The sequence below is a fragment of the Callithrix jacchus genome, chromosome 4 (assembly GCF_049354715.1).
Source record: "Callithrix jacchus isolate 240 chromosome 4, calJac240_pri, whole genome shotgun sequence".
Classification (NCBI taxonomy): Eukaryota; Metazoa; Chordata; class Mammalia; order Primates; family Cebidae; genus Callithrix; species Callithrix jacchus.
Window position 1 is genome coordinate 12,383,251 of NC_133505.1, and position 17,176 is coordinate 12,400,426.

At 38.6% G+C, this 17,176-nt stretch overlaps 1 protein-coding gene across 13 annotated transcripts in view; it reads right to left on the reverse strand.

Moving 5' to 3' along the window:
* Positions 1–17,176, reverse strand: part of RNF144B (ring finger protein 144B) — a 199,771-nt gene that overhangs the window by 13,032 nt on the left and 169,563 nt on the right. The window lies entirely within an intron of this gene.

Here is a 17,176-nt window from a genome sequence, read left to right on the forward strand (position 1 = left end):
ATAAGTAGTGAGGTTTCTTCTTATTACATTCCCAGGAAATTAAAGAACAAGGAAGAAAAGAATCAAACAGTTTAGGGACGAAACAGTATCTGGTGTGGCTTAGCCAATAAGTCGGATTACCTGTCAGTTTGGATGTTCTGCTGCCCTGACAATGTGTAAAAGACCCACATGTTCCAAAAACAAAAGGTAGAGACTTTCACAGACCATTATAATAGCCAGTTATAACACACTGGCTCGTTCCATATGACATACAGGAAGGAAGACAGAGTTGGAGGAGAGACAGCCATCTACTCAAGTGTTTGCAAATCTTGCTTAGTATCTCTTTTTTATTCACTAGCAGACCCCGTATTCTTTCCATATACTATGACCCTTTAAGGGAACATACCATGTAAAAAAATGATGCTGTTTGAGGGGTAGAATACCCCTTTTTTCTCTGAACTCAATTATTTTGCAAAGCTCGACAACATCCTAGTTTTAACCCCCTAGGGTTCACGATTCCTAGAAAGGTACACACAGAAGGCAAATCAATCCAAAGGATGGTGCAAAAAGAAAACAAAGGTATTAAGTAGGAATTTACTTTTTAAAGTTAATAATTTTCCACATTCAACGTCAAGAAGAAGAAGTCTGTAATGTTCCGGTAAAATACTGTCTCCCCGATACTGCACCTAGAAACGAAATAATTGGATCTATCTTGTGAGTTTTCATTCAAAAATTGCATCCTTAAATATATGGTCTTATCTAGGAAATCTGGAGGGTGGGGGTCAAAAAACAATGAGCCCTCCACACAAATGCAATCACAAGGAGGAAATCCTGTAATTCTCAGATGCTCAGATCCCAACAGAGATGGGCCCTCCAAGATGCTAAAACCTTAAGAAGTCAAGGAAACAGTAGCACACATGGGATCCAAGGTCTTGGTCTTTTATTTCTACACCATTTAATATTTTCTTCCAAACTCTTACAACCACTTCGCAAATACTAAGCCCAAAGAAATGAAGATTAGTATGTAACTTAAAGTGAAAGACTCCCATATCAAATATCTACTTAGCATCCCTTCTAAATCAGAGGTCTTTTAAAAGTTTGAAAAAGAAGGAAGAGGGGAAGGAAAGTTAAAACACATATTACTGTTAAAATTTGTAGCATCCCTAATGATCACCTTAAGATACAAGATGCAACTTGTTCTCATAGCTCTAATCAATCAAAACTACTTGGTAGACGTTCTGACTTGTTTCTACCAGCTTATTATTTAAGGTATCTGGGGCGTCAAAATGGAAGCACAGACAGAGGAACAATTTTAGGTTTCTATTAATTACTATAAAGAAAGAACCTTATAAGCAGTGCAGCTATGGTGCAGTCCAGTGCAAAAGCAAGGGAAGAGTCTGAGCCACAGAAAACAGTGACCTTCTGTATTTTTCACTATTATGACAGCACATAAAGGACCATGCAAAGGCATGTAAAAAAAGAAAAAGGAGGAAAACCTTACAGCTTTCTATACATTTCCTTCATTAGAAGTCCTTATTCCTTAGGAATGGCTTACAGAGTTTAACAAAGACCAATAGTGGAGTTACTAAGAGACAGATTTTGACTCTACCAAAAAGAAAACACTACTCTAGCCAACTCTGCAGAGCATCTATTCAACATCTCTCCCAAACCCCTCGAAACTTCCTTATGAAGAAGGCCTATCACTATAGAATCTGGATATTCTAGAGATATTCTTTCCCACAATTCCATGAAACTAAGGATTGGACATGTGACATGATTCTAGCCAATGAGAGGCAAAGGCAGGTCCACGAAGGGGCTTCTGGGGCTGGATCTTCATTCTGACATGTGGGAAAGAAAGGCCATTCTGTTTGTCAGCCTTTGGACACAACTGTGTGAGGTTATGATGCTTGGGTCATCATAATGATCTTGAAACTCTGAGGGAAAGCTAAGTGATTCAGAGATGCTATTAGGTTGGTGCAAAAGTAATTGCTGTTTTTGCCATGTTTTTAATGGCAAAACCAGCAATTATTTTGCGCCAACATAATAAATTAACCAAAACCCATGAGAGCCTACCTCTGGACTTCTTGTGTGTGAGGTACTGAAATGCCCTTGATGTTTAAGTCACTTTTAGACAGGCATTCTGTTCCTTGCAGCTGAAATCATCTTAGCTGATATGACTATTTCTGGTAATAGTGAGAAAGTACCAGTTTAAAAAAGGACAGTTCCTCCTGTGTGGTAGACATTTTATCAAGGAGATTAAAGCATCGTGTCCAAGGTGACTTTTAAAGTCTTTTTCAAATAAATGATTTTATCATTCTAAATGTGGGGCACATGGAAATGGGTATGTAAGAAGAACTTTAAAAATGCATCTACATACATTATCCTGTAGAAAATTTAATGTGCACCATATTAAAAATTCATACACCTTTGTAAAAAGTTAACATGCTATGCCAGGTCTATAAGATTTCTACGTAGGTGAGCAGACAAATAATATACATTCATATAGTTGAATGCCATGTAGTTTAAAAAAAAAAGGAAATCAATGTAACAATTTGGAAAGACCTCCAAGACATATTGTTAAGTGTGTTTTTAAAAAAAAATGGGCTAGGTGTGGTGGCTCACACCTGTAATCCCAGCATTTTGGGAGGCCAAGGCAGGCAGATGGCCTGAAATCAGGAGATCAAGACCAGCCTGGCCAACATGGTGAAACTTCATCTCTACTAAAAATACAAAAATTAGCCAGGTATTGTGGTAGGCACCTGTGATCCCAGCTACTAGGGAGGCTGAGGCAGGAGAATTGTTTGAACCAGGTAGGCAGAGGTTGCAGTTAACCAAGAATACTCCACTATACTCCAGCCTGGGCAACAAAGCAAGACTCTATTTCAAAAAAAAAAAAAAAGTGTAAAAAAAAGACAGGGTATAAATGAAACATGTTTAGAAAAATGTGTGTGTGTGTGTGTGTGTGTGTGTGTGTGTGTGTATCAGCCAGGCACAGTGGCTCCTGTAATCCCAGCACTCTAAGGGGCCAAGGCTGATGTATTATGTTAGCCCAGGAATTCGAGACCAGCCTGGCCAACAGTGGTGAAACTCAATTCCACAACAACCAAAAAGAGTAGCCAGGCATGGTGGCGCACACCCAGATTCCCAGCTACTCGGGAGGCTGAGGTGGGAGGATTGCTTGAGTTGGGAGGCCGAGAGTATGGTGAGCTCACATCATGTCACTGCACTCCAGCCTAAGTAACAGAGAAAAACCCTGTCTCAAAATGAAATAAAAACATGTACATATAGAAATATACTTTAACATTTGCAGAAGAATATTTTTAAAAATGTAACAGTTATTCTTGAGTTAGGGCAGGGGTTAGGAGAAGAGGTAAAGATTTACTTCATCACTAAACTTGAATTTTTTAAAAATAAGGTACAAGTACTACTTTCATAATTTTTTAAAACTGGTTTTAAAAAGCTACTTTTGATCTGGCATATGTACAAACAGACAAAGCAATTCTGGAAATAAGCTGACCCCTGGAAAATCATTTGCTTTTTATAATACTGAAACACATTCAAATTTCCCCTTTGTTTCACATTCTTCTCCATAGAGACAATTCTCATCCTATGCTTTTCCTTTCCCCTAAAAATTCCCTCTCTTCTTCACCAATCCATTTTTATGGGAACTATCTTCTGTTGTGCATATGCCTTAATTTGAGGGAAGCGGGGCATAAAATCGGCATCTTGTTAATTGCTGCTCTCTATTCATTTCATGGAGATGCCTTCTCTGACTGTAGACAAGACTGTTACTTATTGTTTGTGTGCTCCAACTCACCTGACACAGTGATGGGATGCCTACCTATCGATTCAAAGCAGTAATTTCTGGGTTTTTCAAAAGCATATCGATGTATTTCTATGCCAACAATTGACTTACAGTGCATATATTAATCTCATCTTGAATTGCCTTGTATTGGAATTTTCCAATTCACTTCTAGTACTCTCATCAACAAATGTGCACAGCATATTAAAATCACCCAATATCAATCCTGGTGTTGTAGTGCTGGTGTTGTATGTAATGATTTCTATTAGACCATAGATCTCCACCCACCTCTATTAGGGTTCTCAAATTTGGAAAGTCATCGATTTGTCAAGACTTGGAACTTTCCATATAGCACTTAAACATTAAACCTCATAGGCCAGCCACAGTGGCTCACACCTGTAATTCCAGCACTTTGGGAGGCCAAGGCGGGTGGATCACAAGGTCAGGAGTTCAAGACCAGCCTGGCCAAGATGCTGAAATCCATCTCTACTAAACATACAAAAAAATTAGCTGGGCACAGCAGGCTGAGGCAGAGAACTGCTTGTATCCAGGAGGCGGAGGTTGCAGTGAGCTGAGAACGCACCACTGCACACCAGCCTGGGCAACAGAGTAAGACTCCATCTCAAAAATAAATAAATAAATAAATAAACCTCCTTTATTAAGAGTTACATATAAGGGCAACAATGAAAAACAATTTTAATATTAAAATAAATAATAACTACCCCTGTTATAATTCTATTCTCTATATATAATTTTTATTTTACTTCCTATGTCAGCTTAGTCTTGGATGAGCAATTCACATTCACTGGCTCTCATTCCTATCCACTCAAATCCTTCTTAAATATCTGAAATAAACTTTGGCTCTAAACACATTAATAAATTGCTCTCTGAAAATTACAAGCGACATCCCACGACAGTCACAGTCAGCAAATGTTTCTAAATCCATCACTGACCCCGGACTCTTCTCGTCATTCTGTCTTCTTTGTGTAAAGCCCTGCCCTCTCTTTTCTCCTCATGCTCCTCTTTTCTCTTTTATCATCAACACTGCTTTCTTTCTCCCACCCATGGATGGTACCCAGGCCTCACTCCTAGGTTTCTTTCACATTTTATTTATACTCATAACTAAGCCTCAACTTCAATTAAATTTGGATTATTCCAAATGACTTCTCCAGGTATGACCTCTTGTGATTATAAGACTGAAAATTAGATACATGTCTATGATTCATTGTTTATTCAACAAATGACCGGTTTCAGGTACCTGTTAGAGATCCTGGGCACATGAAGATGAAAAATAGAGGCTTTCTTCCTCAGAAACCTCACAGTGTGAAAGGGAAATAGATGTTTAAAACAAATACAATGACCAAAAAAAAAAAAAAAGAGAAACCAAGCAATGCAAATAAATGATGGTACATCCCACAAGACAACAAAAATGAAATTATTAACAATACTAAAAAGCACCTCTTAGGGGTAGAGGAAAGAAATATTTAATAGTTATATATGGAAAGTTTGTTATGATTTTTTATCCAAATATCCAAATGTAGTTTCCCCTTTAATCAACTCTAAAAATCAGAGGATAAAACTAGTCTCTCCAATTCATAAAACAAAGCAGGAAACACATGCTGAGAGACAAAATACAAAGATTGGATTATAACGAGATAAAGTACATACAAACAGATATTTTTTAAAAATCCTTGAGGAAACAAATTTGCAGGCAGCCTTTGGAAGCTGTAAGAGAGAGAACGGTCTTTTTTGGACATTAGAATTAAGATTCCATCCTCAAAGAAAGCACTGAGCAAGGGCGCTGGCATTCACATCCTGAAGTGGGCTCTTGCCAGCTCACGAGAACCAACTGCATCTCTTTCAACTTCAAGTTCAGTGACATTACCTCGGTACCTTAAAATTAGCCATGGTGGATGTAAGTAAGTAAGTAAGTAAGTATTTATTTATTTATTTATTTAGAGACGGGGGTTTCTCCATATTGGTCAGGCTGGTCTCAAACTCCCAACCTCAGATGATCCGCCTGCCTCGGCCTCCCAAAGTGCTGGGATTACAGGCATGAGCTACCACGCCTGACTGAAGTATTCATGTTTATATCTTAGAAACTTGGCAGGGTATGGTGGTTCACAACTGTAATCCCAGCACTTTGGGAGGCCGAGGTAGCTGGATCACCTGAGGTCAGGAGTTGGAGACCAGCCTGGCCAACATGATGAAACACCTTCTCTACTAAAAAATATAAAATTAGCCAGGTGTGGCGGCGTACACCTGTAGTCCCAGTTACTCAGGAGGCTGGGGCAGGAGAATCACTTGAACTCAGGAGGCGGAGGTTGCAGTGAGCTGAGATCTTGCCACTGTACTCCAGCCTGGGCCACAGAGCAAGACTCTGTCTAAATAAATAAATAAAATAAACAAGCTGTCAAGCACTACAAGTCAGAGTTGTTCCCCTCATCCTGCCAAAGACTGTTTACCAAAACCTCATTAAACACAGGCCATGGAAGTAATGAATTGGAAGTCAACATACCAATATATTAATACGAAACCTGCATCCAGCACAGACAAGTCTGGGAAAGTAAAGTGCATAATTTGCACAGCACAAAAAAAGGAGAAACCAAAACTGGAACAGTGACAGCTGACTTCCAGTCAAACAGCTACACACAGACCATTTATAGAAATTCATGAGCGGCATTTTTGGATAAGAAAAGGGAAATTGATACTTCTGTGTCTGAAAACACAAAGAATATTTATGCAATTTGTTTTGCCATCTACCTTCTTCATTTTTGATTCGTGGTAGAGACCTCTGAGCTCAAAGTACACTTTTTGCTCTTTCAACTAGGTAACTACTAACTTGGAATTGCTAGAGATTATTGTACAACACTGTGACTATACTTAATACATTGCATTCTTGAAAAATGCTAAGTAGATATAAAATGTTTCATCATAAAAACAATGACTACATGATAGATAATGTGCATCTTAATTTTCGTTATTTCCACAACGTATATATACTTCAAAACATGCAGACGGTAAACACATAAAATTTCACCTGTCAATTTTTAAAAATTCATAAAATACATGAACAAATAAGATAAGCTCTTTGTTTTAGTAAATAAACATGTGATACAAATCAATAGAGCTAAAATATTAAGGGTAAAGCAAACTTCAACTGATTTTTGGATAAAGGTATTTTAATTATTTATTTTTGTATATTTCCTAGTTTTATCTCTTGACTAGGGATTATTGGTTTTTGTGAAATAAAAATTTTTAAACTTTTATAATTTGTAAAGAAAGAATTGCTAGAGATAAAGCCTTTGAGGCTACTATGTTTGTGAGAACCAGATGACACAGCCAATTCTAAGTCCTGCTTTTGAGAGTTACCGACAGCTGCAAGTTTTTAAAAGTTGCATTTAAACCTATAGGTTAGAACCACGAATAAGCAGCCAATGTACAAACAGTCCTGATCTCAAAGATTTCCACATTTTATCCAAATAATGCAAATGTAGAGATTCTCACATGTCATAAAGCAGTTAAATTTTACAAAGGCAGAAAAACAACCCAGAATGGAAGTCGTCTTTAATTTCCACTGAACCCAGCTAGGGTTATCATAGTATAGGAGAAAGTGTGGTTCTATTCATTAGAGAAACCATCTAACCCAAGACTGCTTCCTTCCCTATAAAATAGAGATGTTCAAGATTGAATAGACACTGTAAACAAGACACTTAACACAGTCCCTCACATGAAGCAGGTTCTACACAAGAATTAGTGAAATTTCTCCCAATCCTCAATGAGGATTGAGATATCAGTTTAATGGGTTGCGACCAGCATAAAATGAAATAGATTATAAAATACAGCTCATTAGGAAAGAAAATAGAGTGCATCTCACATTAGTTTCATGAAACTTGTTGGCTCTATCTAGGGCTGTGCGTGTGTGTGTGCGCGTGCATGTGCGTGTACACACATATTGTCTTTCAAAGTAAAATGCATTTATTATTCCAGGTCCCAGTTCTATACATTGAAAAACAGTGACGTACACAAAGTTAGTGCTCTATAAACATCTGCTGGATTTATGAACATATGCAACCTGGGAGGCATTTTATAAACTTCACGTTCAATATTGCTAAGTTTGCTATACTTTCCTATTACACAAAGCTCCTCCTTTTGCTTCAAATCTGCATTACCTCTTTGCTCTTCTCACTCTCAGCTGCTGACCTGCCTTATTGCACCTAGAAGACAAGCAATTAGAAGAGAACCCATGCACACCAAATCTACTAGCCTACCTGCATCCATGTCTATAAACTCTCCACCTTCTTTACTAATGAAGATGAGCTAAACCTACTCCCTAGTGAATCCGATCCCTCCATCTGGCACTGAAATCCATTGCCCTCACACTCTCAACGAGTCTGCTTCTGCATTCAACTCCCTCCTCCCTCTCCTATATATCATTCCTTTCTGTTGGATGAGTTCCTTTCAAGAAAAAAAAAAAGTTCCTTGTAAGAGTTAATATATTCACTGCACCCATTTTTCTTTTTGTAGTACCTGAACTTTCTCCAAGCTGGTACTTCTCTGTCATTCCACTAAAACTCCACTTGTCAAATCACCAAAGACCTCTATTATCAATGCCTAGACCACATCTCTCCTAATTTGCTAGTAGTTTCTGCCTCGGACACTCTCTCGTCTTTAACACTGTCTTCACCCAGCTCCTGGATTCATATTTCTGGCCATCCTTTGTCAGTCTCCTTTGCCAGATCTACCTCTTTTTCCCCACCTCTAAAACCTATAGTGTCCCAGTTCTTGGTCCTGAGACTGCTTCTTTATTTATGTTCGATTCTTAGATGAGCTCATTCAATGTCACAGCTTTAAACGTGACCTCTATGTTGATGATTCCAATGTCTATCCTACTGATCCTGACTCATATAATCCTGAGGTGCCTCTTCCAGGAAATCCTGACAGTTCCACCTTCAAAACAGACTCCAAATCTGGGTATTTTCAATGCTTCTGCTTTCAACGTATCATCTACTGTACCATCTTGGATTTGATCACCACCACAGCCTCCTAATAAATCTCTCTGCTGCCATGTCATTCCACTACCATACATTATTTCTGCAGCAGCCAGAGTAATCTTCTAAAATGGAAATTACATCATGACATTCCCCTGAACCAAACCACCCAATGGCTTCTCATCACACTAAGACACCATCATCATCGTCTATGGGATCAGGCCCTTGACTACCACTTCCAAATTACCTCCTGTGACTCTCCCTTCTGCTCACTGAGCTCCAACACAAGGTCTCCTTGCTGTTTCTGAAACAGAAACCAGGCTTGTTCTTACCTCAGGGGCTTTGTATGTACCTTTAACTCTGCCTGAGTTGATGCTCTTCCCATGGCTTGCTCACATCAAATCAAGTCCTTCTTCAGCTATACCCTCATCAAAGAGTCTTCCATGAAAATCCTATCCAAAGTAGCTGCCCCCATCTATCCCTTTCCCCTTACCCTTCTTTATTTATATAAATGGTATACCCCACCATCTAACATTACTTATTTATTATCTAACCTCCAACATATGCACATGCACAGATGCAGTTTCCTTTAGGGCATGGATTTTGTCCTGGTGATCACTGCATTCCTCATCAGCTAGGAAAGGATTTCTCAACAGCAGCGCTATTGACATTTGGATTGGATAGTTTACTGTCATGGAAATGTCCTCACATATTTGTTGAGCGCGCACACACACACACACACACACACACCCCAAAATAGAACTAACAAAACTTTTATGAATGATGCATTAGATGTTTAGCAGCATCCCTGGCCTCTGACCACTAGATGCCAGTAGCTTCCTACCCCTAGGTCATGACAGTCAAAAATGTCTCTGGATGTCACCAAATATCCCTGGGAGATATATTCACCCTTCTCTGACAATCACTGACCTAGCATGATGCCTAGAATGTTGTATTTGTGGAAATAAATGGAATGACATAACAGAAATATAAAACATAGCATCAGTAAATCAATTTCCCATGATAATAAAAAAGATAATGGTAGCACATATAGCCAAGTTCTAGATTGTTCAGCCCTACAGTAATATATTTCCAGAGAACAGCAATAACAACCCAGAGAGGTATTTGTAACAGCGTACTTTTGGAGATGTGCTTCCCCCAAAGAAACAGGGATCCAGACATAGAAATCTGGCAGATTCCACTGAAAATATATCTGAGCACAGTATGGCATCTAATGCTTCAGAATGTCCTTCAGCTCAGCTCCTAGAAGACCAGATAACAAGGAAAAGCTAATGGAAGGTAAAGGAGCTGGGCTTTTTAAAGGAAATGTATTATAATTCCAGTATCCCATTAAGAGAATAGTTTTGCTTTATATACCTCATGTAACAGGGTATAGGAGTGGCCTAGAGGCCAGGTTAGTAGAAATAGAAAAAATGTAGAAGAGTCATCTGACATTAGCAGCCCTGGCATCTAACAGGACTACACAGAACCCACACTGAAAAGGAACAAGTTGGTAGACACCAGCTAGAAGTCAGATTGAGATCACATGAGAGCTGTTCTTCTCCTCATTCTCTCCTCACACCAATGATCTATAAGGACTTTGAGACAAAGTGAAGCCCCCACAGGAATCACAGGATATTTTTTTCAATACTTTTTATTACAGTTTTTTGTTTTGTTTTGTTTGAGACGGAGTCTCGCTCTGTTACCCAGGCTGGATCTCAGCTCACTGCTATCTCCGCCTCCCGGGTTCAAGCAATTCTCCTACCTCAGTCTCTTGAGTACCTGAGATTACAGGCACCAACCACCACACCCAGCTAATTTTGTATGTTTAGTAGAGATGGGGTTTCACCATGTTGGTCAGGCTGGTCTCAAACTCATGACCTCATGATCTGCCCGCCTCAGCCTCCCAAAGTGCTGGGATTACAGGTGTGAGCCATGGCACCTGGCCTTCAACACTTTTTATTACTTTTATTGTAAATTTAATTCTACCTCCTGACTTTTGGTCTAGGAAACATTTAAAATGTTGATATACAAAATGCACAATGATCCAAGAAGTTTAAGGTCCAGTTGCTCCCCCTTCAAATTTCTATTTCAACAATGGAAGAAAGTGAACTGATGCCTAATCAACTAATTTCTTTTCTATCAGCAGTGATGAAAACAACATGAAGCTTTGAGATGGGAAAAAGTTCAGAAATCTAGAAAAAGAGAAACCAGGGACCTAAAAGTCAGCCCCTAAATAATAGTGCCCTCAAAATTTTATATTCCTATAAACATGATTTAGAAGTGATTAACTCTGACATATTTACATCAGAGATAGACAAATTCAAAGACTTGCAATTTACTTACAAAAAGTAGAATTGATTACTGAAGCAAAGTTCCACAGCCATTTGATCATAAGACTCTGCATGTTCATGTAAATTATGCAAGGCAGGAAATGCTATTTAAAACTACTTTATACTTCTGTATTCTATTACTGGGAAACAAACATTCTAGGAAGTTAAAACTGCCATGAGACCTAAAGACCACATCTGACCTTAATGATTGCTTTCGGTTTTCAAAATCTCAATCTAAAACCCTTGGTTTTCCTACCTGGCACCAGCAGCATTATATAGGCTGAGTTTGCTTTTGATTCTGTTTTATAATCTCTCTTCTAGCAGGAGTGGTTTTTCTGCCATTATCCATTATTGTGCCAAAAACAGACATCACATGAACTTTTATTATTGTGGGAAACACCATGCATTTGAGCTAATTTAATTATCAGCTCTAATAAATAAAAGTGTTTTAGTAGACTAATGAAGGATGGGAGGTATTAAAATAAATCTAACTGAGCAGACAATAAAGTACTTAAGCATCACACAGTCTAAAAAGAGGGAAAAAAACACTAAAAGAAACCACGTAACTAGATAGGGAGTTCTGATGGAATAAAAGCTTTATGATCAGATACAAAGCTGGGGTGGTGGAAGCATTTCACCAAGGACAAATGAAAGAGCAAGGTGAAACTAGAGTAGCATCATAAATGTGAACACACAAAATGAAAGGAGGCTTGCGGAGAATGTGGAGAACAAAAGGGCTTTCAAAGAAAGATGGAATCACAACTTGAGGAAGCACTGGAATGGCACCTGGCATAGAATAGACTGACACGCAGTACACAAATAAGCACATATTGAATACAGGAGTGAAGCCAGTAATATTAACAGGCAACAACAGAAAGACAAATTTCTACCTCACTTTTTTTTAATGAAGGAGAACAATATGACATAACCCATCTGTAAGGGTTCTTAACTGCTATATAATAATATAAATATTCAAGAACAGACACATTGACCTAGCAAGGAACTGAAGCAACGTGCAGTTACAGAAAGTAAAACAGGATCACAAAAAAAGGAAAAGTGCTTAAGAACACAAGATGGTCCATCTTAACCCAATTTTCAAAAAAACTATTTTGAAAAAGTAGACTCTGGAAACCAGAGGCAAGCAAAATTCCAGCATTAATCATCAGGCATGTACTTTGAGAACCACCATAAAGTAAAGCAGTGATTATTAATCCATGCCAAACTTAGCATTCCCTTTTCCTTGTTAATATCGGAAAACTGATGCAGAAAGAGAAAGCCAGAAACACAGTAGCAGCCAGAGGAGAAGTCGCAGATAGGTGGACAGTGGGTAGAATAACCAACCGATATCAAACAGTGTTTCTTTGCTTTGTGTAAGCAGGAGGATGATTTTTGTGCCATCCTATTCAAAATATTTTGCGTCAGATGAAGACAAAGACATAAAAGACAAGCTAATCAAATACGTCACACAAAACAGAGGACAATTCACACACTGAACAACAAGCTAAAGACTAAAAACTTGGCAGGCGATCAGAATTAGAAAAAAACTAAGGATGATTTTTTATAACTAAGAAATAGTTCTGCATCTACTCTGACTCTACGTTTTTCCAGAGCAGCAGCAATCTACAATTCTGTCTCACAGTCCAGCCAATGAGATTTTCTTTCAGCCAGTTGGCCATTTAACTCATTAACAATATTAGTGGGTATTTAATGCACCTGAAGGTCCCCTTATAAACAGTTTCATATCAAATATACATTCACAACATAGATCTCAAAGTCACCTAGCTGATAAAGGTTTTGAGTTTGAGGTAGATAAGAAGTCTATTTTACATAATTTAGATCAAGTTTAGACAGAATTAGATAAAGTTTATCCCAGTCATATAAATTCCATTATGTGGCACTTCATTAACTTAATTAAGTTTACTCTTACTTGAAATGTCCATTTTCCAATAATAATTATAATGGATGGTAATGAAGACTTACATGTTTACAAATTGCCTTCCAAAATCACCTAAAAGACTGGGCACAATGGCTCACACCTGTAATCCCAGCACTTTTGGAGGCCAAGATCGGTGGATCACCTGAGGTCAGGAGTTCAAGACCAGCCTGACCAACATGGTGAAGCCCTGTCTCTATTAAAATATGAGGTTAGCCAGGTGTGGTAACTGGTGCAGGTAATCCCAGCTACTTGGGAGGCTAAGGCAGGAGAATTGCTTAAACCACGAGGTGGAGGCTGCAGTGAGCCGTGATCACACCATTGCACTCCAGCCTGGGCAACAGAGCGAGACTCCATCTCAAAACAAGAAAACAAAATCACCTAAGAGGAAATTGTCTCTGGGCCTCAGTTTCCTTTTTTCATAAAATGAGGCGGTTAGATCTAAAGGTCACCAAATTGAATATACTATAATACTTTATGACAGTAAAATGTCTAATTCAATTTATATTTAAATTATAGGGTTTTATCATTTGGCAGTTCCTCAAAAACGAAATGGAAAATTACCATATGACCCGGTAATCCCACTTCTAGTTACTTTACCCAAAATGACTGAAGGCAGAAACTCGAACAGATCATTATACCTCAGTGTTCACAGCAGCATTACTTACAGTAGCCAAAGGTGGAAACAACTGATATGTTCACCAACAGATGAATAAGCAAAATGAGGTAAAAACATATAGTGGAATATTATTCAGCCTTAAAAAATGAAGTTCTCATTCTTGCTATAACAGGAAAGGAACTGTGAAACACATTTATTAAGTAACATAAGACAAACACAAAAGGACAGATACTGTATAAGGCCACTTATGCAAAATATTAGGATAAGCAAATAAGAGAAAGTAGATTAGAGGTTACTAGGGGTTGCAGGGAGGAGGAATAAGAACTTACTGGCTAACAGCTACAGAATTTGGGGTAATGAAAGAGCTTTAGAAGCAGACAGTGGTGATGGCTGCACAACAGTATGAATATAATCAATATCACTGAATTGTACATCTAAAATGGTTTAAAAGGCAACTTTTATGTTTTATATATATATTTAATAACAGAAAGAAAATTATAGAATCTTAACATTTGCACAGACGAAGAAGGTTAGCCACAGTCTATGTGGTCCTACACAAGTCTCAATCTCCCATTTTCAGTTTCTTCATCAAGAAAATAAGAGTAACAAAATGAATTGTTAATGCATGGGATCCACAGTGGGGCATCTGCCTAGGACTCGTGAGAAAAAGATAAATTCCATGCATGAATAAAACTATTTGATTGATTTGTAACAGGGCAAAGTAGAAATATGTAACATCACCTAAAAAAGACTGGCTCAGAGGCCTGCCCAACTTCACTGTAGCCGGACCGAACATATTATCACATGTAATAAGGATTAAGCCATTTACAAGTAGGTTTGAATACTACTGAAAACTCGAAAAGCCAACCACTATCTGGGGAAAGAGTGAAAATCTTGACCAATGATTTTTCACGTCTACCTTGCCCCACATAAAGATGGATGTTGCTAATCCATTTCAAGTGTGTTAATCCCACTGACAACAAGACAATCAATAATATCTATTTCAGTACAATGATATTTCCTGAAGAACAGTATGATTATCTCATTGGGAAAAAAATATATAGGAGAAGAACATTGAGAATACTTTAAAGGTGCTACTTTCAAGTTATTTTTATTGCCAACTACTGTTAAAATTTTGAACAATGAGACACAGGAAGCACTCACAGGAAAAGTTTTACAAGTATTAATTCACATAATACTCACCACAACCCTATGTATAGAGATGCTTGTTATCCCCATTTGACAAATGAGAAAATTCAGATGCAGAAATATTAAGGACCTTGTCACAGTCACACAGTCTACCAGTGGTGGGGCCTGCAATTGCACTCAGGCTATTTGCTAACATTTTAAAATAAACCAAAACTTCATATTCATCAGTAAGAAACAACCCACTGAAAATTGTCATTCTTGGTAATATTAGAATATTCTAACTACAAAAAAGACATTTACACTAACCAGTAAGTTACCTAAAATGTAAACAATTAGGAATAAGGCCTGCTGCTCACATATGGGGGGCAGTGGAGTTAGCTGGGGAGGAAACGGGCAGTCACGGGAGAGGAGAAGAGCTGATGGAGGCTTGAGAATACTGTGAAGAGACTGAGCGCCAGGGTCTGAGTAGGACTGATGTGGTTGACAGGTCACATCTCTCCATTTAAGCAGCAGCCTGAAGATCCAACCTAACTCTTTAGACTTTCTCCAGGGAAAAGCCCTCAAAAATCATGGTACTTGCTACCAGCCAGTCATTCACAGGGTGAATCCTGGCAATGTCTAGGTTCTAATTATAATTTATTTTTATAGCAGAGGATATTGGGATAAAGTGGGGAAACGGCAGGGCAGATGATTGATGCTCTTATCTTTAGCTATCACATCTGGTGTTATAATGCTCAATCTAATCAGCCCATGTGGACAGATTAGAGAGAGTCAGTATTGACGACCCCCATCATTAACTTTTCCACAGGACAGAAGCATCAGATTATGTATCTATCCGTTAAACCTAAAATCCGTCTGACTCCCTGGTTCTGATTCCATGTTCAACATTATAGCTTACTATCTCCTGCTCCCCAACTGGACATAGAGCAAATACGTACCCACTATTGGAATTCAAACAACATAATCCACGATTTTTTTTTTTTTGAGACAGAGTCTTGCTCTGTTGCCAGGGATCTGATCCTCAGCTCACTGCAACCTCTGCCTCCCAGGTTCAAGCAGTTCTCTGCCTCAGCCTCCCAAGTAGCTGGGATTACAGGCACATGCCACCACACCTGGCTAATTTTTGTATTTTTAGTAGGGATGGGGTTTCATCATCTTGGCCAGACTGGACTTGAACTCCTGGCTTCATGATTCACCTGCTTCAGCCTCCCAAAGCGCTGGGATTACAGGCATGAGCCACTGCACCTGGCCCCAAGAGTTGTTTTTATTTTTTTATTTTTGGTAAATTTAGCTTAATATATCGGCCTTATGAGTTTAGTTAACTGATCCACCCATGAGATGAATTTGGTTTTGGCTGCCGGATTTTTAAAAACGTCAGTGTTCTTCTCCTATAAGACCAAGCCAGTTCTAGGTCTAAGGTTGTGATTAATAACCTATGGATCCCCAACAAGCATTCCTACTCTGGCCCTCTGTATGCTCTACATGTTTTATTTCTTTTTCCCTCTAAGCATTATTTTTCGGGGTAGTTGTAAAAATTAAATGAGATAAAGATAATTGTGCTAACCAAACTTATTGGCAGATGACAAATAAACATTCATTGTACCCCCACCCTCACTTCTAGACTTTATTATCCATATTTAAAAGTTAGCAATCAGAAAACTTTACGTTCATGCTAGATTCACGTTTAACATACTCGATGAGGCTATACCAGTCCAACGAGTTCTGGGAGAAACGATACATTTCCCTACTCCTGAGATACTAAGAAATAGACCATTTACCTCAAAAATAGATTAGGGTATGACAAGAGGAAAAGGGCTCCAGAAAAAGACCTGTCAACAGCCAAATGAAGTAAAAATGTAATGCTTATAACTAAATAGAAAAGCTATATAAGGGCCGGGTGCAATGGCTCACACCTGTAGTCTCAGCACTTTGGGAAGCTGAGGCGGGCAGATCACGAGGTCAGGAGATCGAGACCATCCTGGCCAACATGGTGAAACCCCGTCTGTACTAAAAATACACAAATTAGCCTGGCTTGGTGGTATGCGCCTGTAGTCCCAGCTACTCGGAAGGCTGAGGCAGGAGAATCGCTTGAACTAAGGAGTCAGAGGTTGCAGTGAGCCGAGATCATGCCGCTGCACTCCAGCCCAGCGACAGAGCAAGACTGTCTAAAATAAAACAAAACAAACAGAAAAGCTATGTAAGTTACCCAAAGTCCAAAGTCAGACAGAAAATCAGTCCAATATATTGTAAACTGCTCAAGAATGATACATATCCACACTGATTTACTACCACGATTATAAAAGTAATACCAAAAAAAAACAAGTGCTGAGTGTATTGAGGAGCAGTAAAAATGTCTGGGATGGTTAATGT